This window comes from Trichosurus vulpecula, chromosome 1 (assembly GCF_011100635.1).
Source record: "Trichosurus vulpecula isolate mTriVul1 chromosome 1, mTriVul1.pri, whole genome shotgun sequence".
In the NCBI taxonomy this organism is placed as follows: Eukaryota; Metazoa; Chordata; class Mammalia; order Diprotodontia; family Phalangeridae; genus Trichosurus; species Trichosurus vulpecula.
In genome coordinates, this window is record NC_050573.1 from 469,947,531 (window position 1) to 469,970,706 (window position 23,176).

The window sequence follows — 23,176 nt, forward strand, 5'->3', positions numbered from 1 at the left end:
GCTTGCTCTGGTACAGCCTTTTACCAACCGTCTCTAGAGCATGAAGAAGCACTGGGGTAGATAGAACCTGAGTGTCATTGTTATTATTTATGGGATTTATCATTAGTTCTAACCTTAAATGAATATTTAATTCACATCGACATTTATTTTTTATTCTTTTTTTCAGATAGTAAGAAGGTGCTTGCTGTAACAGCTATGAACAGTGTAGACCTCTGCCTAGTGAATGGGTACCAGTTGGACAAATAATTATTAAATTGATAAAATAACTAGTATCAAACACTGTCAGACAAGAAATTCAGTAGCCAGCCAGAAATGAAACAGTGCATCTCTTGAGAGTCAGATCTGAGTAGTGGCAGAGTGCCAGGGAAATAGTCCAAAATTTGGAACTTATCTCTTAGAAATTCAAAATCTTGAAATTTTGGAGGAAGCTACCATTTATTGGTTAGAAGCTTTGAGTTTGTTTATATGTGTATTTTGTCAGAAATTCATGTTAAAATGGAGTGAGGTTTGATTGGGAATGTGTACTTAGAGCAGAGTTCCTGACTGAGGATCCCATCTTTTCTGGGAAACTGAGGAGTCAGGGGTTGGAGAAGCATAGCAGTGATAATTGAAATGAAAATCTAGCAGGTAAGATTTAAAGATCTATTGACTGAGGACTTCTCTGCTAGGTAATAGCCAAATATAAGATATAAAGTTGGCATATAGAAAATAAGTGTTATTATAGGATAGAGGGAGATGTTATTAGGAGTCCTAATGCTTGGGGTAAATTCATTTGGGAGGGCATTTCATACTTTCCAGTCTCAGCAACATGAGAGGAGGGATGGCTTTTGATCAGGAGAATCAGGTTCTAGTTCCATGTAGTGAAGCTGTTTCTGGTCCCTGAAACTCAAAACATTCATGAAGAGGTGGCAGGTGCAGAAGATCACTGTGGTGGTGGTGGTGGTGGTAGGGAAGGTGAAATTCTTGGAGATTTTGATACATGTATGTGGCAGGGGACTGCTTTGATAGAGAAAGCATGCCCTTAGATTTCAGTGCCTTGAGATAAAGGCCTTGAGGTCTGTTTTAGTTATGCCTCTAGGTATACAATAAAAATCTTTCATATAATTTAACTTTAAAAATATCATAAAAGCAAATTATTATTTTAATTATAATTTTCTGGACAGAATTATCCAAAGTATAGGTAAATGGAAGTTCTTTTTAATCAGAAATTATTTGGCTAGCTGAGATAACTTTAGAAGATACACTTTAGTGTACTGTTACTGTTTCCTACAGTTTCATCTCTCAGAGTTCAGTAGTTTGTAAATGGTGCATGCTCTCTTTGATATAAAATTTTTATTGGATAATCAATAATGTAAAGGACTATTTAGCAACATGCTTCTTGTTATATATGCACTTAGATATTCGCAAAACACTGCTGGTTCAGATCCTTATCAACATTTCTGTTAGGTATAAACAGCCAATTTAATGTTTGTTATAATGCTTTCTGCAAAGAACTCAAAGTAATTTATAGATAGTTGTTTTATTTTCAAATATCCAAACTCAGTTTGTTCAAAATGGAATTCATTTTCTCCCAGATCTTCTCCTTCCAAACTTATTTCTTTTGAGAACACCATTATTCCTTCAGTCATTCAGGCTCACAACTACAATATAGCTCTGATCTGCTTTTCCAGTCAGTTTTGTGTTACGCTTCTCATGCAGTCTTCTTTTTCGTCTAGAGGCAGCTGATGGCACAGCAGATAGAGTACTGTGCCTGGAATCAGGAAGATTTGGATTCATATCCCATCTTGCTTGCTAGTTGTTTGACCCTGGGCAAGTCACTTGACTTTTGTTTACTCCAATTGCCAATTTAATCCAGTTATTATGGGGATAATAATAGTGCTGAGAGAAATGATTATTAATGACCAATGATTTGGGGAGATCCAGAGTTTTCCCCTTCTTCTAAAGTCCTGATTTGGAAAAGTTCAGTCTCTTGAAGGACATTACTGATGCGATTAGACTAACTTTCTGGTTCAAGACCTGACCTTGGTGGAGTAGCCATTGTGTTGTGCTTAGGCTTGGGTGGGCCATAAAATTCTTTGAATAGATTACCCAGGGTACAGGTGATCTGGGTATAGAGATAAGTCTCTGTCCAAGGATGACATGATGTCACTCTCAAACCATCATTGAACACCCACTCTTTGAAGAGTATATAAACTTTGAACCTGCTGCTATGATTGTCTTTGGTTTAAGAGAGATGGCCAAATAACCATCCTTTTGTTAATAACCTGCTGGTCTTACTAATAAAATGATTAATTTACCCAGAAATTATGTCTCTTGAATCTTTTTAATTGTCACAGCACCTAACTCAGAGTTATTGTGAGGATCAAATGAGATAATATTTGTGTGTCTGGCATGTAGTAAGTGCTATATAAATGCTTATTCCCTTCCCTTCCCTTTCCCCCATCAGACTGGTCCATTTGATGTTCCCCATGATATCCCATTCCTCACCTTCCTGCCTTTGCAAGGGGGTCACCCTTCATGTCCTGTTACATCCATATTATAGAATTCCTACCTTCCTTTAAGGCATAATTTAGACTTGCCAGATTAACTGTCAGTTAGTTTTTTTGAAATTACTTTCTTTACTTTGTTTTTATCTCTCTATGTGCATATTGTTTCCCCTCAGTATAGTGCAAATTCCTTGGGAATAAGGGCTGTTTCATTTTTGTCTCTGTTTCCCTGGAATTTAGAACAGAGCTTTGCAGATGAAAGGTGCTTAAAAATATTCACTGAAATGAAGAAAAGGAAAGTACCTTTCAGATAGACCAGTCTTACTAGAAAGGAGATTGTATAAAGGAGACAATGCAAATGACGGGAAAAATATATCAGGGCCTTATTGTAGAGGGCTATAATTACTAGGCTGAGAATTTGTGTCTCATCCCAGGGACAACAGAGAGACACTGAAATGTTTAAGTAGAAGAGTGACATGGTCAGTATTTGTGTTTTGTTACTATCAATCTGCCAGCCATATGGAAGGTGGATTGGAGAGGAGAAACTAGGAGACCAATGAGGAGATTACTGAGGTAATCCAGGAAAGAAGTGAATAGAGCTTGGATTATGGTAGAGACTCAATAGGAGTGAGCAGCATCTGATGTATGTTCCCCTGTTTACATGTGCAATATTTTGTTCAGTTTCTGGTACCACATAGGAAGGAAATTGACAAATTGGAGGGTGACAGGGTAGTGTGGATATAAAGAAAGGATGGGGATAGTGCCCCATTGTCATCGAATGGGATTGGGGATGTTTGGTGATGGGAAGACATGGGAGAGGACACATTCACCCTCTTTAGGTATTAGGTGGACAGCTTGGCCCCTGAAGGTAAGTATTCAGAGAAGAGAGTAGAAGTTACAGAGAGTCCAGTTTCTGCTCAATGTAAAGAGAGACTTCTCAACAATCAGAATTTTTTACAAGTGGAATGGGCATCCTAAGGAGTTGGTAGATGTAGCACCACTGTGATATTCACAGCACCTATGGCATCTATGAATATGCTGGTATAGTTCTGAATTGCAAAATATAGCAGACTCTCTACATGGAAGACAGAACCAAAACATTTATCCAAACACCAGAAAGCCAAAGCCATCACAGCAACAAAGAAATCTATACACATTACCCATGCAGGGGACACCACCATCCCCCAGCCTTCCCTCTGTTAGGGCCTTCCCACAAATGAACTTAAGGCCTTCCCACAAATGAACACCCTCAAGCAAAATCACTAACAGGCTCCCTTAAGCAAAATGCCGTTCTCTCACTCACAGCTAGCTGCCTCCTTCTCTGCTTCTTCTCTCTCCCAGCTCTGCCTGCTCTGACCAACTTCCTCTCAGCTCTGCTTCACCCCTTCCTGCTCCACCTGTTCGACAAGCTCCTCCCACCACAGGCTCGTGTGACTCAGGCTTCCATGTGACCCAGGCAGGTCACATGGGCCTATTAATGGATGGGAAAGATCTTCCCATTTACATTGCCATTACAGTAGATAGCCCCTCATTTGGGGTCTTTAGAGACTGTATGACTACTTTTCAACAATGTCGTTGAGGGTCAGATAGGTACTGCTTGGACTAGATGATCTCCGGTCTTTTCTAACTCTGAGATATTGCATTTTCTATTTAAACCTCATTATTATTAAGGAGCTTATGAATTTTTAACATTGACTGATGTGATTTTTTATTTGAAAAACAATGAAATAAATGATTTTTAGAAGAGTCAAGAATAAGTTTAATTTTTGACATGTTGACTTGAGGCAACATCACATCTAGGTAAGTATGTCCAAAAGGCTTTTACAGATATGGTGCCAGAGTTCAGGAGAGAGATTAGGGTATTTGGGAATCATTTGTGTAAAGATAATAATTGAACATTTGGGAGTGGATAAGATAACCAAGGAAGAGAATACAGAGAGAAGAGAAGAGGGCTCAGAATAAATTTTTGTGGGGGACACTCCCACATAGTGGGCCTGAGATGTGTGCCAGCAAGAGCAGTTGGAGAGGTAGGAAGAGAGAGTATCTAGGAGGTAGGTAGTGATCAACAGTGTCAAAATCTTCAGAAATGTTGAAGAAAATGAAAATTAAGAAAAAGCTTGGATTTTAATGGTTTAGCAGGTAAAAGATCATTCATAATCTCTGAGAAAATGATTTCAGTTAAGACTAACTTTTCTTTCACATGACAGCCATAGGGAACACATACCTCTGACACTTCTGAGTCTTGCTGACCGCTTTTACTACAACCTTGCAATTTTGGGGGGGAGGTATTAGTTAAAATCTATTCTTAACATTCTCAATTCTCAGGGCACACTCTTCCTTTAATTATTTAGGTTCACAGCATCTCTTTTGATGAAACGGAAGGTAGCTTTGACTACTCACAGATTTGAGTTTTGATTTCCAGAGTTGCTGCTTCTCTCAACCTGTAAATAAAGTCACTACACTGAGCTTCAATGCTTCATTGAATCTGCTGTACCCACCATAACCAGTAACATTGCAGAGTATAGCTTCTGATTTATCATCTCTGGAGATTTTTTTTGCATTTCTAATAATGATTTTTTCTGTCCCACAGAGATCAGAGTAAATTAGAGAGTTTCGAGTTACCTGAAAATATTTTTGAAGCATTGTCTTGAAAAACTGGAAGACTTTAATATATTATACCTAGTTATTCTTTCAAAGATTGGGAACTTAAATGTTTCCACATGTTAAATTCTATGTAACTTTATGAATTTTGACTTTGGACAAGGAATGTTAACTTTAAAAATATTCTCCAGGCTATTTAACAGACCCTCTCTTATAACACCTCTTCTAGAATAGGCTACTGCTTGGCTTCCTACCTTGGTTAAACATTTCTTAATATACCTCCTCTAACGTGGCTTAATATAACACTCTTTAATATGAAAAATTTTTTGCTCGTAAGGAGCCCTCATGAAAGTGGACTTTATATAAAAAGCAGTGTTGAAGTTTCAGAAGGAAATGGTCAGAATAAATAAAGAATATTAAAAATGAGGTGTTCAGTAGTGTTGGGTTGTTTAATTGGCTAAAAAGTACTTTAAAAATATCAACTGACAACCCCCAGAAATGGATGTATAATTGTGATAAAAAGTCTATCAACTGAAGCCTTATGATAATGAATAATCTGTAATCGCTAGCGTTTTGTAAAGAAATGTGATAGTTTAGAAATGTATGTGCAGTACGGTTAGAACTGTGAACATGGGTACTAGTAAAGCCTAATGAATGGCCGTAATCTTGCCAGACCTACAAATACTGCACATTCCTTTCTGAAGGCAGATTTATAAATACCACAAAATGCTTGCTGAAGGTATGGCAGTACATATACTAGGCTCTTTCATTCTAGTATTAGAAAACCACTGTTCTCCGGATACATGAGAATGGTTACAATGTTATTGCTGCAGGTGTCCTTTTTCAAATGAAAAAGCTCTAACAGGTCTCCTTAGTTTTAGATTTTGTTACTTAATTTCCCGTTCTGTTTCCCTGTTGTCTACACTCAGGGAACATTGGAAAGGGACAGAATTATTTCATAGTCACTTTTTAAAAACACTAAGCATATTCATAAAGAGCATACAGTGATAATCCAGACTTACTTAGATAAATATCTATGAACAAAAGTGCTAGTTGGCATTAATTGGTGATCACCCATGGTTGGCCCTCACAATTTGGTTGCTTACATTGTTTCTCCCAAATAAAAGACTTATGAAGTAAAGTCCATGTTTGTGAGTCTTTTAAATGTCACCTTGAAAATTACAGCACACAAAAGGTTCCCCATTTTCAGAACTCATACTAATCTTAAGTTTTAGGGATAAGTATATTTTAGAACTACATCTTAATTATTCAGGAGGTGATTATACATTTTATGGATTCCTGTTTAGCTCGGTGTTATAATGGGTAGAGTGATGTATTTGAAGTCAGGAAGACAAGTTCAAGTCCTGCCTCAAACACTAGCTGTGTGACAATGAACATGTCACTTTGTGTTTCTGAATAGCTTCCTCCTAAGGGTACGGTGAAGACCAAATGAGATAACATATGCAAAGCACCTTAAAAGATCAAAGTATTCTGTAAGTGCTATTATCATCTGGCTTGGCCTTCTCTTTCTCTCGTGCTTCCTAACTTTGGCTACTCCATTTATTTGCAATTCTACACCAGGTGGTTAGACAAATTGAGAAGAGATAAAATATGAATTAAAATTATTTTAGGTTAAAGTAAAAGTCTTTTTAAGAGGTTGAAAGTATCGACTTGAATTTGATGACCAAGGATTTAATTTTTCATTATTTTTTGTTTCACTTGGTCCTTAAAATAGTTTTGACCATCATCAGAGGGATATTGGGATGCAACAACCACAGACATTTATTCCTTCAGGTCAGCTCTGTACCTACTTTGTAGATACTCTGTAAAGACCTGGGTGATATGCAAAATTTAGAATTCCTGCCCTCATGGAACTTATGTCCTACTAAACTATGATATGTGTACATACATATATACACATACATACACACACACATATATACGTATACATATATACATATAGATACATATACACACAGATAATTATAATAAAAAATAACACATGATTAGTCTTTCATGAATGTGTGTGAAACAAAATACTTTGCGAAGAATGGGGGGAGGAGGTTTTCACTGATTTGAGGAGGAATTAAGATAAACATCAAAGAGGAGGTAGCTTTTGAGTTGGACTTTGAATTATACTGTTGTTTTTCTTCAGTTGCATCCAGCTCTTTGTGAGCACATGGGCTTGCCCATGGGGTTTCCTTGACGGAGATACTGGAGCCAGTTCCTTCTCCATTGTATCGCCATTTTACAGATGAGTAACTGAGGCAACTAGGGGTTAAATGGCTTGCCTGGGGTCACATAGCTAGTAAATGTCTGAAGCTGGATTTGAACTCACATCTTTCTGACTCCAGGCCCAGTGCTCTATCCACTGTAATACCTACCTGCGCCTTTTGAATAGTATATAGCAATTCAATATGTGAAGAGGGTAAGAGAAGAACTTCCAGGCATAAGGTGTGAGTACAGTCAGGGAGGCAAGAAAGCAGAAGACATGTTACAGAGATAGAGATGTCCATTTTTTTTGGAGGGTAGTAGATATACAGAAAGGAATGATATGGAAATATAGTTGCAGAGGCTATGGGAGGCTGAATGTGAGGCAGCATGCTGTAGCAGAAAAAGATCCGCACTCAGAGATCTGGGTCCACATCTTACACTTGATACTAGAAATGGGATCATTTTAAACCTTTCTGAGCCTCAGTTTCCTAATTAGTAAAATGAAGATAAAAGTACTTAAAGCAGGTAAAATAAGAGAAATTATGCCAAGGACTTTGTAAACCTTAAAGCACTGCATACATGTCAGATATTGTCGTTATCATTCATTAAGCAATTGGGAGCTGTTGAAGTCTTCAGAGTAAAAGAATGGCATGTAGATGTATATGAAGGGAAGTTTTTTTTTTTTTTTTCTGGCAGCTGGATGGATAGATTGGAATGGGGAGAAAATGGAGGTGAGAAAATTTGTAACCACAGTAACCACAGACTTAATGAAATAATGCTGGTAAGTGGTTATGAGTGTTTGTATAGGGTGGTGGCAGAGTTGATATACTATATATGCATATTTAAGTCAGAGAACTAAACTTAAGAGTATATTTTTGATCCAAAAAGCTTATTTGATTTTAGAATATCAAGGGGAAAAAATGAAATAAAAAGTTCAAAATGAAGGAGGAATTGTACTTCTAGACCTGAAACTATATTAAAAATCATTAATTGTCAAAATCATTTGTATCAGTTTAAAAAATAGAAAATAGATTGTTGGAACAAACTAGACAAGAAACCATCAGAAATAACTTAGTAACCCAAGTATCTCATAAACACAAATACATAAATTGCCTAGCGAGGGAGTCCCTATTGACAAGAATGTATAGGAAAACTAGAGAACAGTCTTGCAGAATTTAGGGTTAGACCAACATCTTACTTCATGTACCATAATATATTCAAGATGGTTATGTACTTTGATACTAAAAATCATATCATAAAAATGAGAAGAGAAGCAGGTCATTTAATTGCCATGGCTGTGGGAGTGGGGTGGGGGTGTGAATCCTTAACCAAACAAGAGTTAAGACAACAAAAAATAAAAGGTAGTTTCAGTTAGATGAAATTGGAAAGATTTTCCATGAACAAAATTAATGCAGGGAAGCAGTTGGCTAGGGACTTGTTCATTGTTTTTAGCTTTTCTGAATTTTTTTGAGGTTTTTATGTCTTACTGCATGTTCAGTTTTTGTGAATGTGCCAGAGACATCTGAGAAAAAAGGTACATTCTTTTACTATTGCCATTCAGTATTTTCCAGGTGTTTATTATATCTAACTTTTCTAAAATTCTATTCAGGGCCTTAACTTCTTTCTTGTTTTTTGGTTCTATTTTTCTAGGTCTTATAAGGGAAAATCAGTCCTCCAGTATTATAGATTTTTTAAAAATTTATTTAGTATATTTAGTTTTCAGCATTGATTTTCACAAGAGTGTGAATTACGAATTTTCTCACCATTTCTACCCTCCCGCCCACTGCAAGATGGCATACATTCTGGTTGCCCCGTTCCCCAGTCAGCCCTCCTCTTCTGTCACCCCATTCCCCTCCCATCCCCTTTTCCCCTCCTTTCTTGTAGGGCAAGATAAATTTCTATGCCCCATTGCCTCTGTATCTTATTTCCTAGTTGCATGCAAAAACTTTTTTTTTTGTTTTTGAATATCTGTTTTTAAAACTTTGAGTTCCAAATTCTCTCTCCTCTTCCCGCCCCCCCCCCCCACCTTCCCTAAGAAGGCAAGCAATTCAACATAGGTCACACATGTATCATTATGTAAAACCCTTCCACAATCCTCATGTTGTGAAAGACTAACTATATTTTGCTCCTTCCTAACCTATCCCCCTTTATTGAATTTTCTCCCTTGACCTTGTCCCTTTTTGAAAGTGTTTGCTTTTGACTACCTCCTCCCCCATCTGCCCTCCCTTCTATCATCCCCCCTTTTTACCTTCTTCCTTCTTCTTTCCCGTGGGGTAAGATACCCAATTGAATGTGTATAGTATTCCCTCCTCAGGTCAAATCCGATGAGAGCAAGATTCACTCATTCCCCCTCACCTGTCCCCTCTTCCCTTCCTAGAGAACTGCTTTTTCTTGCCACTTTTATGTGAGATAATTTACCCCACTCTATCTCTCCCTTTCTCTCTCTCTCTCAATATATTCCTCTCTCGTCCCTTAATTTGATTTTATTTTTTTAGATATCATGCCTTCATATTCAACTCACCCTGTGACCTCTCTCTCTCTATGTAGATATATATGTGTATACACACACACACACACACACACACACACACATATATATATATATATATATATACATACATACACGTATGTATATTCCCTTCAGCTACCCTAATACTGAGATCTCATGAATCATACATATCATCTTTCCAAGTAGGAATGTAAACAAAACAGTTTGTTTACTTGTGATTTCTTTTTCTTGTTTACCTTTTCATGCTTCTCTTGATTCTTGTGTTTGAAAGTCAAATTTTCTATTCAGCTCTGGTCTTTTCACTGAGAAATCTTGAAAGTCCTCTATTTTATTGAAAATCCATATTTTGCCTTGAAGCATGATACTCAGTTTTGCTGGGTAGGTGATTCTTGGTTTTAATCATAGCTCCATTGACCTCCAGAATATAGTATTCCAAGCCCTTTGATCCCTTAATGTAGAAGCTGCTAGATCTTGTGTTATTCCAATTATGTTTCCACAATACTCAAATTGTTTCTTTCTGGCTGCTTGCAGTATTTTCTCCTTGATCTGGGAGCACTGGAATTTGGCAACAATATTCCTAGGAGTTTTCTTTTTGAGATCTTTTTGAGGAGGCAATCATTGGATTCTTTCAATTTCTGGCTCTAGAATATCAGGGCAGTTCTCCTTGATAATTTCTTGAAAGATGATATCTAGGCTCTTTTTTTGATCATGGCTTTCAGGTAGTCCAATAATTTTTAAATTATCTCTCCTGGATCTATTTTCCAGGTCAGTGGTTTTTCCAATGAGATATTTCACATTGTCTTCTATTTTTTCATTCCTTTGGTTCTGTTTTATAGTATCTTGATTTCTCATCAAGTCACTAGCTTCCACTTGTTCCAATCTAATTTTGAAGGTGGTATTTTCTTCAGTGGTCTTTTGGACCTCCTTTTCCATGTGGCTAATTCTGCCTTTCAACGCATTCTTCTCCTCATTGGCTTTTTGGAGCTCTTTTGCCATTTGAGTTAGTCTATTTTTTAAGGTTTTGTTTTTTTCAGTATTTTTTTCACTTTTTTTTTGGATCTCCTTTAGCAAGTCATTGACTTGTTTTTCATGGTTTTCTCACATCATTCTCATTTCTCTTCCCAATTTTTTCTTCTCTTCTTATTTCTCTAACTTGCTTTTCCAAATCCTTTTTGAGCTCTTCCATGGCCTGAGACCAGTTCATATTTTTCTTGGAGTCTTTTGATGTAGGCTCTTTGACTTTGTTGACTTCTTCTGGCTGTATGTTTTGGTCTTCTTTGTCACCAAAGAAAAATTCCAAAGTCTGAGACTGAATCTGAGTCTGTTTTTGATGCCTGGTCATGTTCCCAGCCAACTCACTTGATCCTTGAGTTTTTCGTGGGGGTATGACTGCTTGTAGAGTAAAGAGTACTTTGATCCAAGCTTGAGGGGATGCACTGTTGTTTTCAGAGCTATTTCTATACAGCCAGCTCTGCCACACCAGCACTCCTTCTCGCTGAAGAACCACCAACCTGGACCAGACTCAGATCTTAAGCAGGCTCTGCACTCCTGCTCTTATCCGCCACTTAATTCCTCCCACCAGGTGGGCCTGGGGCTGGAAGCAACTGCAGCTGTAGCTCTGTAGCTGCACCACCCCCGCTGCGCCCGTGGCGGTGGCCAAACTGCAAACTCCTTTCACTCTGTCCCCCACAGCTTTTCCCACTAACCTTCTCTGTTGTCTGTGGTGTTTGTGGGTTGAGAAGTCTGGTAACTGCCACAGCTCACTGATTCAGGGTGCTAGGGCCTGTTCCGCCAGGCTCGTGGTCTGGTTGGTCCTGCCACTGCCCATGCTGGGCTCTGCTCCCCTCTGCTCCCTGTTCCATGGATAGACCTCATCCAGCGACCATCCAGGCTGTCCTGGGCTGGAGCCCTGCTTCTCTCTGCTATTTTGTGGGTTCTACAGTTCTAGAATTTGTTCAGAGCCATTTTTTATAGGTTTTTGGGGGGACCTGGTGGGGAGCTCACGCAAGTCCCTGCTTTCCAGCTGCTACTTGGCTCCACCTCAGTGTTATAGTTTTAATATTTCTTCTTGTAACTCATTTAACTTCTCCTTTAAGAGTTTAGATGCTATACCATTTGGTGCATATACGTTTAGCTTTGAAATTAACTCACTGTCTGTGGTACTGTTTAGCAAAATGTAGTTTCCCTGATTATCTCTTAATTTTTTTTTTGCTTTTGCTTTCTCTGAGATCATAATTGCCGTCTTTGCCTTTTTTCTTTTAACCTCAGCTGAAGTATAATAGATTCTGCTCCAGCTCTTCATATTAACTCTGTGTGTCCTTTTCTTTTACATGAGTTTCTGGTAAACAACATGTTGCTGGATTCTGTTTTCTAATCCATTATGCTATTCTCTTTTGTTTTATGGGCGACTCCATTCCATTCACATTCACACTTATAATTGCTAACTGTGTATTTATTTTGCTCCATTCTATTCTCTTATACTTATCTTTCTTTATTCCCCCTGCCCACTCTTTAAGAGTCTGTTTTACTTTTGGCTAAAGTCTCCCTTAACCTATCCTATTTTTTTTCTTTTTTTACTATGGAAAATTAAATACACAATAAGAAAAGAAAAAGAAACATATTATAAACTTAAATTTTGACGCTTAAATACAAAATAAGAAAAGAAAAAAAGCATGTCATGTGCACAGCAGAACATGAGAGGAATCAAATTATATAGTAATAAATTTCCATTTCAAGAAAGCCTATGTAATAAATACTATGTATTGTGAGTTGTCCATGTTTTCTTTGCTTCCTTGCTAGTTTTCTTTTGTTCTCTGCTATGCACTTTTTTGCTCTGTTCTTTTCCCCCTCTTTCTTCCCCCAACCAATTTTTTTTTATCCCACTTTCCCATTAACCCCTTTCCTTCCTATTTCCTTGTAAGATGTATTTCTATGACCAACTGTGTTTGTATATGTGCTCTTCCCTTCTTTAACCGGTTCAGATGAATTCAAGTATTGTTTGTTCCCCCCACTACCTCCACCTCATTGTATAAAACCACTTTTGTGCCCCTCATTTATGTAAAATAATTTTCCCCAGTTTTTTTCCTTTCCCTCCTCTCCTAGTGTGTTCTTCTTCCCTACTTATTCCACTCTTATTTTGAGATCATCCAAACACAACAAAATCATAAATGGATACACTTCTGATTAAATTTAAATTGTTGTTCTGTGTGTGACTCCGGGCAAGTCACTATATACCTTTGTTTTTGCCTCAATTTCCCTAACTGTGAAATAGGGATAAGATAACACCTACTTCACGGGGTCGTTGTGAGGATCAAATGAGGTAATATTTGTAAAAAGAATTTAGCACAGTGCCTGGCAATAGAATCCATATAAATGCTTATTTCCTCCCCTTCTCCCCGCTTTTAAATTGAGGTTATTAAGGTAAATGTGGGTGATGGAGAAACAAAATAAACAACACTTTTTTTTTAAAAAAAAGTGACAAATTAATAGTTAGAAAAACAGGCTCTTTATTCCCTAATTGGTGAAATTGTAAATTGACCCAGATTTTTGAAAGAGTAAATATAACTGTAAAAGTTATAAGATGGATTGTGCATTTTGACCAATTTGATCCTGTTTATCCCCGTCCATGTAATATAAAAGAAGGAAATGAAAGCCCTATTTGTATAAAAATATTCATAGCTGCTTTGGTTTAATGTCTAAAACCCAGAAATAGCTTCTGTCCAATGGTTAGGAAATGGTTGAACAAATCATACTATTACCATGATTTCATTAACGTTGATTCTCCCCATGTCCTACTGTATATCTATCTGCCTCAGGGGAGGGGGAAATATTTTCTCATTTACTTTTTGGGGTGAAGTAGTTATGTGTATTTTTAAAAAAATTGTATCTCAGTGAATGGAACATTTTTGATTTGTATATACATTTATGAGCCATGTGAACAATATAAATAAATGTGGAAAATGCAAAATTAAAAGAGAAGAATCTGTATCAGGATAGCAGAATCGACTGATTATATATAAAATGATATGATATTTATACATATGGAAAACCGATTAGAAGGTAGTAAATAAGTTATTATTATTGGTTATCCATGTCCTGTGCAATCTCGATAATTGACCCCTCTGCCTGTGACGTCAGAGATGAGGAAACCAGTCAGATGACTGGAGTGAGGTCCTGCCCAGTGGCCAAGGCCTGTGAGAGTATCCTCTCTCGTGACCTTTGTGTACCCTCTCTTTCCACCCTGATGCTTGAGGGCCCCAGCTCTTTCTAGTTATATTCTTGCTTCACAGATGACTGTCCCTAGATAATCTGTTTGCCACTGCCCTTTTCCAGATTCCAGCTGTATCCCTTTCCCTTCTCCCCTTTCCTTCTTCATACCTGTGAACATTCATATGCCATTTCTTCCTTGTGAGTTAAAATGGGACAAATATTGTGCCGCTATTACTTTGTATTACTGGCATTCTTTTATGAAGTCTTCAGTCCTAGCAACAGATCACCTCTGTATATTTTTATTAAGTTTATAGTAAATAATTAAAACTAATTTTAACTCAGTACATGATAGAATTATTAAAATTTTTCTAAGACAGTATTGTAAAATGATTAAAATAATTATATCTAAAGCTTTACATTTCAAACAAGTTCCTTTTGAGCCAGAAATTTCTAGATCTAACTCTTGTTATTTGGCAACTGGGTAGCACAGAGGATAGAGTGCTGGGCCTGGTTTTGGGAAGACTCATCTTCCTGAGTTCAAATCTAGCTGAAGATTCTTACTAGCTGTGTGACCCTGGGCAAGTCACTTAACCCAGTTTGCCTCCATTTCCTCATATGTAAAATGAGCTGGAGAAGAAAATGGCAAAGCCCTTTAGTATCTTTGCCAAGAAAACACCAAATTGGGTCACTAAGTGTTGGACATGACTGAATTCCTCTAATTATTACAGTGTTAACATGAGAAAAAAGCCTTGATTAAATAACTTTAGTTCTCTTTAATTTGGTGTTGCACATTGTTGGAATTTCTTCCTGGAATCAAGTTTATCTTTTAAGTTCATTGAAAACCTCTCTGATTCTGTAAATCATTTTTTCTGCCCCAAGTTTTGTTCATAAATAGTACATAAACCACAGCTTAATTAGACAAGGATCTGCAGATTAACATTTTCTTTCCCTCTATATATTTAAGTATGCTAGGCAAAGAAAGATTTTTTTCTCTCATTATTTTTTACTCTGCTCTCACTTTATAAAAAGCTGTTTTTTCTTGATATCTTTTGTTTTTACATCACCTTAATTTGAGCCATTATCTCTCCCCTTCCTCAGTCCGAGAGCCATTCCATATAATTTTTTTTTAAAAGAAAAAAGGAAGAAGAGAATAATCAGCAAAATTGATCAATAGCTTAAAAAAACTCCTGAAAATATAGATTCCACACCTGCGAATCTCCCATACTGCATAGTAATGGGAGGTTAGGGGGAGGTGCTCATTCAATATCTCTTCTTTGTGGTCAAGCTTGTTCTTTGTAATTTTTTGACTTTGATTTTGGACTATTTTGTGGTGCTTCTTCTTCTTGGTACTGCTGACTTTACTTTCTATCAGTTCATCTAAATTTTTCCAGGTTTCTGCTCTCAATTCTGATGAGGAAGGAGAAAACACAGACTTATAGGTAACATATCACACATTCTTTTGCTTTTGAGTTTCATCCTAATAATAGAGAAATTTCTGTGAAATAAGACCTTCTGTTTGTGGGTGACATTTTGTTGACTGCATTAAGCCCAAAGATATTACAGAGCATCCTGGAAGAGATTTGTAGTCCAACTACAAAATTCACACTGGAAAATCAAATGGCTGAAGAACGTCTATTGTCTAGGTTTTAAATATATCTAAATAGAAAACCAACAGAGCTTGTGCTACAGTATGTATATCTGGGACACGCTGTTGAAAAGGAAGAGAAGAAAAGAGGACTGGCTTTCTTTCAGAAAATTCTAAGGCGCTTTTACTCATCCCAAGCTTCTCATAACAACAAAACCACATCTTCTCACTACAAGTATTCTACTGGTGTTGCTGTACGGGAACAAGACCTGGAACACAACTGTCTCTGAAGAGCATCATACAAGAGGACAGTGGAAAGTAGAGTGGTGGGTTTGAGCAGGATGTAACTTATAACCAATGAGGAACTTCAAAGAAGAGCAGGAGGAAAGTATGTCATCAGAGAATTATAGGACAGAGAGAGAGATGGGCTAGTCAGAAAGTATAATTGAGGGATGACAGGTGGATGGCCAGAGTGTTCCAATGGTACCTTTGTAATGTTGGGAAAAAATGAGGAAGGCCTCCAGCATGTTGGATAGACCCCACTGGCAATGGGAGGACATGAATAAGAGTAGCACACATTAATTAATAAGATTGTACTATGTGCTTGTTCACCCTTTATGTGGTTTGTTTTTAATTGATTACATAAATTTCATATTACTATGAAATAAAAATAATAATTTCCCATATTAGTAGTATTAATAGATATAATTTCATTTCACTAGCCCTGCTTCTAACCTGTTTGCCACAGCCATTAGTGAAGGAAACAAACCTTGTGGAGAATAAGCCCGTGATCCTTAACACCACCACCATCACCATTATCAACTACTGACCAACTGACATAATGGACAGGTAAGCTAAAGAGGAAATAAAAGTCCCTCATAGACCACTGGTCCTTCTTTTTCAGTCTAACTTCAACAGCCATCATCTCGGAGATCAATTCCTATGGAGAAGGGGCCAGACATCCCTATCAATTGCCATTGACAAGGCAAACAAGCCAGCCTATCTGAAGTAGCGAGGCACCATGAGAGAGGTACAGGAGGTAGTATGTACCAGACAAGTCACTCCCCATGGCCACTTCTTTGATCACTATCGCCCCTCAGACTTTGATGGATATCCTAAGCCCAAGAGCCCAGGAATGGCAGAGTACTCCACCCCTCCCTTACTACTGGTCCTGCTTCCAGACCAGGGAATAAAACTTTGTGGAGATGTAACCCTACAACTCCTGTAGATACTGTAGTCCCTGCTTCCTCAGTAGTCAATCTGCCGAAGCCCTGGAAAATAAAATTATTGCCACCAAAATCCTTGGCACTACAAAATGGCTCAGCATCAGAAATAGATATGATTTTATCAATAGAAATAACATTGAAGAATGTGCAAATCTCTCAACTAACTTTTTATGGATTGGAGGGACAAATTGCTCTTTCTTCAGTTCAGAGTATGAGTATGGGGTGGAGGGGATAGGAAGGGTGGAGAGAGAAAGAGAGAGAGAGAGAGGGAGGGAGGGAGAGAGAGAGAAAGAGAGAAAGAGAGAGAGAGAGAGAGAGAGAGAGAGAGAGAGAGAGAGAGAGAGAGATAGATAACTTGGCAGTGGCCAAGAGGTTGAGTAATTCTCCTATCTTCCCTTAGAGCCTTTATTTTTACCCCTTTTCTTTTCCTAGAAATATTAGGAAGGGTGCTAATAAGCAGTTATGACAGAATAAATAAATTATTTGGAAACTGAATGAGGAAAATGCTTTTTTTTGATTTTTTTTCACTAAAAATGTGGGGTGAGAAATATCCAGGTAAGTGCTTTAATTGATTTATTTATTGATGCTATTTTTTTTCTTTATTTATTTTTAGTTTACCACACACGGTTCTACATAGTTTTGAGTTCCAGTTTTTCTCCCCTCCCTCCCCCCTCCCTCCCCAAGATGGCATGAAGTCTCATATAACTGTCATGTATAACTTGGCATTGAATTAATTTATGCTCTAGTCAAGTCGTGGAGAAGAATTTTGACCAATGGAATGAATCATGAGAAAGAAGAAACAGAACCAAAAAAAAAAAAACCAAAAAAAAAACCCCAAAAACAAAAACAAAAGAGAAGCAGAAAAGGCAAGCATGTAGTGTGCCTCAGTCTGTATTCAAACTTCGCAGTTCTTTCTCTGAATGAAGATAGCATTCTCCATCGTGAGTCCCCTGGAGTTGTCCTTGCCCCTTTAGGTTGCTGAGAGAAGCGCAGTATGTCAGGGTTGGTCCTCACGGAATCCACATATCTGTGGCTGTGCACAATGTTCTCCTGGCTCTGCTCCGCTCACTCAGCATTATGTCGTGTAGGTTTTTCCAGGTTGTTATGAAGTCTGCATCATCCCCATTTCTTATGGCACAATAGTATTCCATCACCTTCATATACCACAGCTTGTTCAGCCATTCCCCAATTGATGGGCATCCCTTTGCTTTCCAATTCTTGGCTACCACAAAGAGAGCTGCTATAAATATTCTTGTACATATGGGTCCTTTTCCTGCTTGCATGATTTCTTTGGGATACAACCCTAGAAGTGGTATTGCTGGGTCAAAGGGTATGAACATTTCTATAGCCCTTTGGGCATAGTTCCACACCGCCCTCCAAAATGGCTGGATCAGCTCGTAACTCCACCAGCAATGCAACAATGTTCCAATTTCCCCACATCCTTTCCAGCATTTATCATTCTCCTGATTTGTTATTTTAGCCAATCTGACAGGAGAGATGTCGTATCTAAGAGTTGTTTTGATTTGCATTTCTCTAATCAGCAGTGATCCAGAGCATTTTTCCATATGCCTGTAGATATCTTTAATTTCTTCCTCTGAAAACTGCCTGTTCATATCCTTTGACCATTTCTCAATTGGGGAATGGCTTGTATTCCTATATATTTGGCTTAGCTCCCTGTATATTTTAGAAATGAGGCCTTTATCAGAGATACTAGTTGCAAAGATTTTCTCCCAATTTTCTGCTTCCCTCCTAATTCTTGTTGCATTGGCTTTTTTTGTACAAAAACATTTCAATTTGACATAATCAAAATTATCCATTTTGCATTTTGTAATGCTCTCTATCTCTTGTTGGGTCATGAATTCTTTACTTTTCCACAAATCTGATAAGTAAACTATTCCTTGCTTTCCCAAATTACTTAGAGTATCAACTTTTACTCCTAAATCATGAACCCATTTTGACTTTATTTTGGTATATGGTGTAAGATATTGGTCTATGCCCAGTTTTTGCCCTACCATTTTCCAATTTTCCCAACAGTTTTTGTGAAATAGTGAATTATTAGCCCAGAAACTGGCTTCTTTGGGTTTATCAAAGAGTAGATTGCTAAACTTGTTGATTTCACCTACTTGTGTACATATCCTATTCCACTGATCCACACCCCTGTTTCTTAACCAGTACCAGGCAGTTTTGATGACTGCTGCTGTGTAGTACAGTTTAATATCTGGTGTGGCTAAACCACCATCCCTAGCATGTCTTTTCATTAATATCCTAGATACTCTAGACCTCTTGTTTTTCCAAATGAATTTTGTTATTATTTTGTCCAGCTCAGTAAAAAAATTTTTTGGTAGTTCGATTGGTATGGCACTGAATAGATAGATTAATTTAGGTAGAATTGTCATTTTTATTATATTATTTCGGCCTAACCATGAGCAACTGATATTTCTCCATTTATTTAGATCTGATTTTATTCGCGTGAAAAGTGTTTCATAGTTATGTTCATATCGGCCCTGAGTTTGTCTTGGCAAATAGACTCCCAAATATTTTATAGTGCCTTCAGTAACTTTGAATGGAATTTCTCTTTCTATCTCTTGCTGTTGGGCTTTGTCAGTAATGTATAGGAATGCTGAGGATTTATGTGGGTTTATTTTAAATCCTGCAACTTTGCTAAAGTTGTTTATTATTTCAAGTAGTTTTTTACTTGATTCTCTAGGATTCTCTAGATAAATCATCATATCATCTGCAAAAAGTGATAATTTAGTTTCTTCTTTTCCTATTCTAATTCCTTCAATTTCTTTTTCTTCTCTTATTGCTACAGCTAATGTTTCTAGAACCAAATTGAATAATAGGGGTGATAATGGACATCCTTGTTTCACCCCTGATCTTATTGGGAATGCATCTAGTTTATCCCCATTACAAATAATGCTTGTTGATGGTTTTAGGTAGATGCTATTTATAATTTTGAGGAAGGTTCCCCTTATTCCTATGCTTTCTAGTGTTTTTAATAGGAATGGGTGTTGTACTTTGTCAAAGGCTTTTTCTGCGTCTATTGAGATGATCATATGGTTTTTGCTAGTTTTGTTGTTGATATGGTCAATTATGCTAATAGTTTTCCTAATATTGAACCAGCCTTGCATTCCTGGAATAAATCCTACCTGGTCATGGTGTATTATTCTCGTAATGAGTTGCTGCAATCTTTTTGCTAATATTTTATTTAAAATTTTTGCATCAATATTCATTAGAGAAATTGGTCTATAATTTTCTTTCTCTGTTTTAACTCTACCTGGTTTAGGTATTAGTACCATATTTGTGTCATAAAAAGAATTTGGTAGGACTCCTTCTTCCCCTATTTTCCCAAATAGTCTACAAAGTATTGGAATTAGTTGTTCTTTAAATGTTTGATAGAATTCACATGTAAAACCATCTGGCCCTGGAGATTTTTTCCTAGGGAGTTCGTTGATGGCCTGCTCAATTTCTTTTTCTGATATGGGGTCATTAAGAAATTTCACTTCCTTCTCTGTTAGTCTGGGCAGTTTATGTTTTTGTAGATATTCATCCATATCTCTAAGGTTGCCAAATTTATGGGCATACAGTTGGGCAAAATAATTCCTAATTATTGTTTTGATTTCCTCTTCATTAGAGGTGACCTCACCCTTTTCATTTTTTATACTGGTAATTTGATTTTCTTCTTTCTTTTTTTTAATCAAATTGTCCAAAGGTTTGTCAATTTTATTGGTTTTTTCATAAAACCAGCTCTTTGTTTTATTTATTAATTCAATAGTTTTCTTGGTTTCAATTTTATTAATCTCTCCTTTGATTTTCAGTATTTCTAATTTGGTATTTAATTGGGGGTTTCCAATTTGCTCTTTTTCTAGCTTTTTCAGCTGTATGCCCAGATCATTGATCTCCTCTTTCCCTATTTTATTCATGTAGGCATTTAGAGATATAAAACTTCCCCTAAGAACTGCTTTTGCTGCATCCCATAAGTTTTGGTATGTTGTTTCATTATTGTCATTCTCTTGAATGAAATTATTAATTGTTTCTTTGATTTTATCTTTGGCCCACTCACTCTTTAGAATTAAATTATTTAGTTTCCAATTAGTTTTTAGCTTATTTTTCCATGGTACTTTATTAAAAATGATTCTTATTGCATCATGATCTGAAAAGGATGCATTGACTACTTCTGCTTTTCTGCACTGGATTGTGAGGTTTTTATGCCCTAGTACATGGTCAATTTTTGAGTATGTGCCATGTACTTTTGAGAAGAAAGTATATTCCTTTTTATCCCCATTCAGTTTTCTCCAGAGGTCTATCATATGTGCCTTTTCTAAAATTCTGTTTACCTCCTTAACTTTTTTCTTATTTATTTTGAGGTTAGATTTATCAAGTTCAGAAAGGGGGAGGTTGAGGTCTCCCAATATTATAGTTTTGCTGTCTATTTCTTCCTGTAACTCCCTTAACCTCTCCTCTAAGAATTTGTATGCCTTACCACTTGGTGCATATATGTTAAGCAATGATATTGCTTCATTGTTTATGGTGCCTTTTAGCAGGATATAATGTCCTTCCTTATCTCTTTTAATTAGATCTATCTTTACTTTTGCTTTGTCTGAGATTAGGATTGCTACACCTGCTTTTTTTACTTTAGCTGAGGCACAATATATTTTACTCCAGCCTTTTACCTTAACCCTATGTGTATCCCCCTGTTTCAGATGCGTTTCTTGTAAACAGCATATTGTTGGATTATGGTTTTTAATCCATTCTGCTATCTGCTTCTGTTTTGTGAGAATGTTCATCCCCTGCACGTTCAGGGTTATGATTTCTATCTGTGTCTTTTTCTCCATCCTAATTCCCCCTGTTTATGCTTTTATTTCTCCCTTTCCCCTTCTCCTCCCCAGCAAAGTTTTGCTTCTGACCGCCGCTTTCCTCAGTTAACCCTCCCTCTTTATTCCCCTCCCTTATCTTACCGTTACCCACTTGCTACTTCTCCTCTTCCTTCTGCCCTCCCCCCTCCCTTTTTCCCCCCTTTCCCTCCCACTTCCCGTAGGACAAGTTAGATTTCTAAACTTATCAGAGTATGTTATTCCCTTCTTGAACTAGATCAGATGACAGTAAAGCTCAAATACTGCTCTTCTCCCTCCCTTCTTTCCCTCTACTATAATATGTTTTTTTTTCCACTTCCTTTGGTGTAATTTACCCTTTTCTACAACCTCCTTACCACTTCCCTCATAGCCCTCCCTTTATATCTCTTATTTATATTTTATATCTTTACATCAGTTAATTTATACAGGCATTCACAACCTATGTATATCCCTTTCATTTGTCACAATAGTTGTACCATTCACAAGAATGACTTATATATGTATATGTATATATATATATATATACATAAAAAACATACATAAGATGATATAATCCCACATAAAGATGTAAACAACCTAAGCTTATTGGTTAATGAAGTTTGTGGGGTTTTTCCCCCTGGTTACCTTTTTATGTCTCTCTTGAGGTTTGTATTTGGAGATCAAATTTTCCATTGAGTTCTGGCCTTTTCATCAGGAAGGTCTGGAATTCCCTTATTTCATTGAATGTCCATCGCCTTGCCTGGAAAATTATGCTTAGTTTTGCTGGGTAGTTGATCCTTGGTTGTAGTCCCAGCTCCTTTGCCCTTCAGAATATCATATTCCAATTTCTCCTGTCTTTTAATGTGGAAGCTGAGAGATCCTGCGTGATCCTGACTGTAGTTCCACGATATTTGAATTGCTTCTTTTTGGCTGCTTGCAGTATTTTCTCCTTGAGTTTATAGCTCTGAAATTTGGCTATAATATTTCTTGGTGTTTTCAGTTTGGGATCTCTTTCAGGGGGTGATCGGTGAATTCTTTCAATGACTATTTTGCCCTCTGGTTCTAGGACCTCTGGGCAGTTGTCTTTGATAATTTCTTCGAAGATACTGTCAAGGCTCCTTTTTTCATCGTGGATTTCCGGTAGACCAATAACTCTCAAATTGTCTCTCCTGGATCTATTTTCCAGGTCAGTTGTTTTGCCAATCAGATATTTCACATTTTTTTCTATTTTTTCATTCTTTACATTTTGTTTTATTACTTCTTGATGCCTCATAGATTCATTAGCTTCCACTTGCTCAAGTCTAATTTTAAATGAGTTAGTGTTTACATTTTGCTTTTGAGCCTCCATTTTCAATTGGTTGATTTCACCTCTCAGGGTGTCCTTTTCTCTCTCTAGATTCTGAATCTCCATAGCCATTTCGCCAATCTTATTCTTTAGGGACTTGATTTCGTCAGTGGATTTTTTCTCCCTTTTTTCCATTTTTTCCATATTTTCTTTTAGCTCCCTAATTTGG

General features: G+C 37.1%; 1 protein-coding gene across 1 annotated transcript in view; it reads left to right on the forward strand.

Annotated features, from left to right (window-relative positions):
• The window catches only part of LOC118845550, a 232,990-nt gene that overhangs the window by 10,597 nt on the left and 199,217 nt on the right, over positions 1-23,176 (forward strand). The window contains exon 2 of the mRNA XM_036753508.1: positions 16,327-16,453. The gene's annotated coding sequence lies outside the window, so the exon portion shown is untranslated. The remainder of the gene's footprint in view (positions 1-16,326; positions 16,454-23,176) is intronic.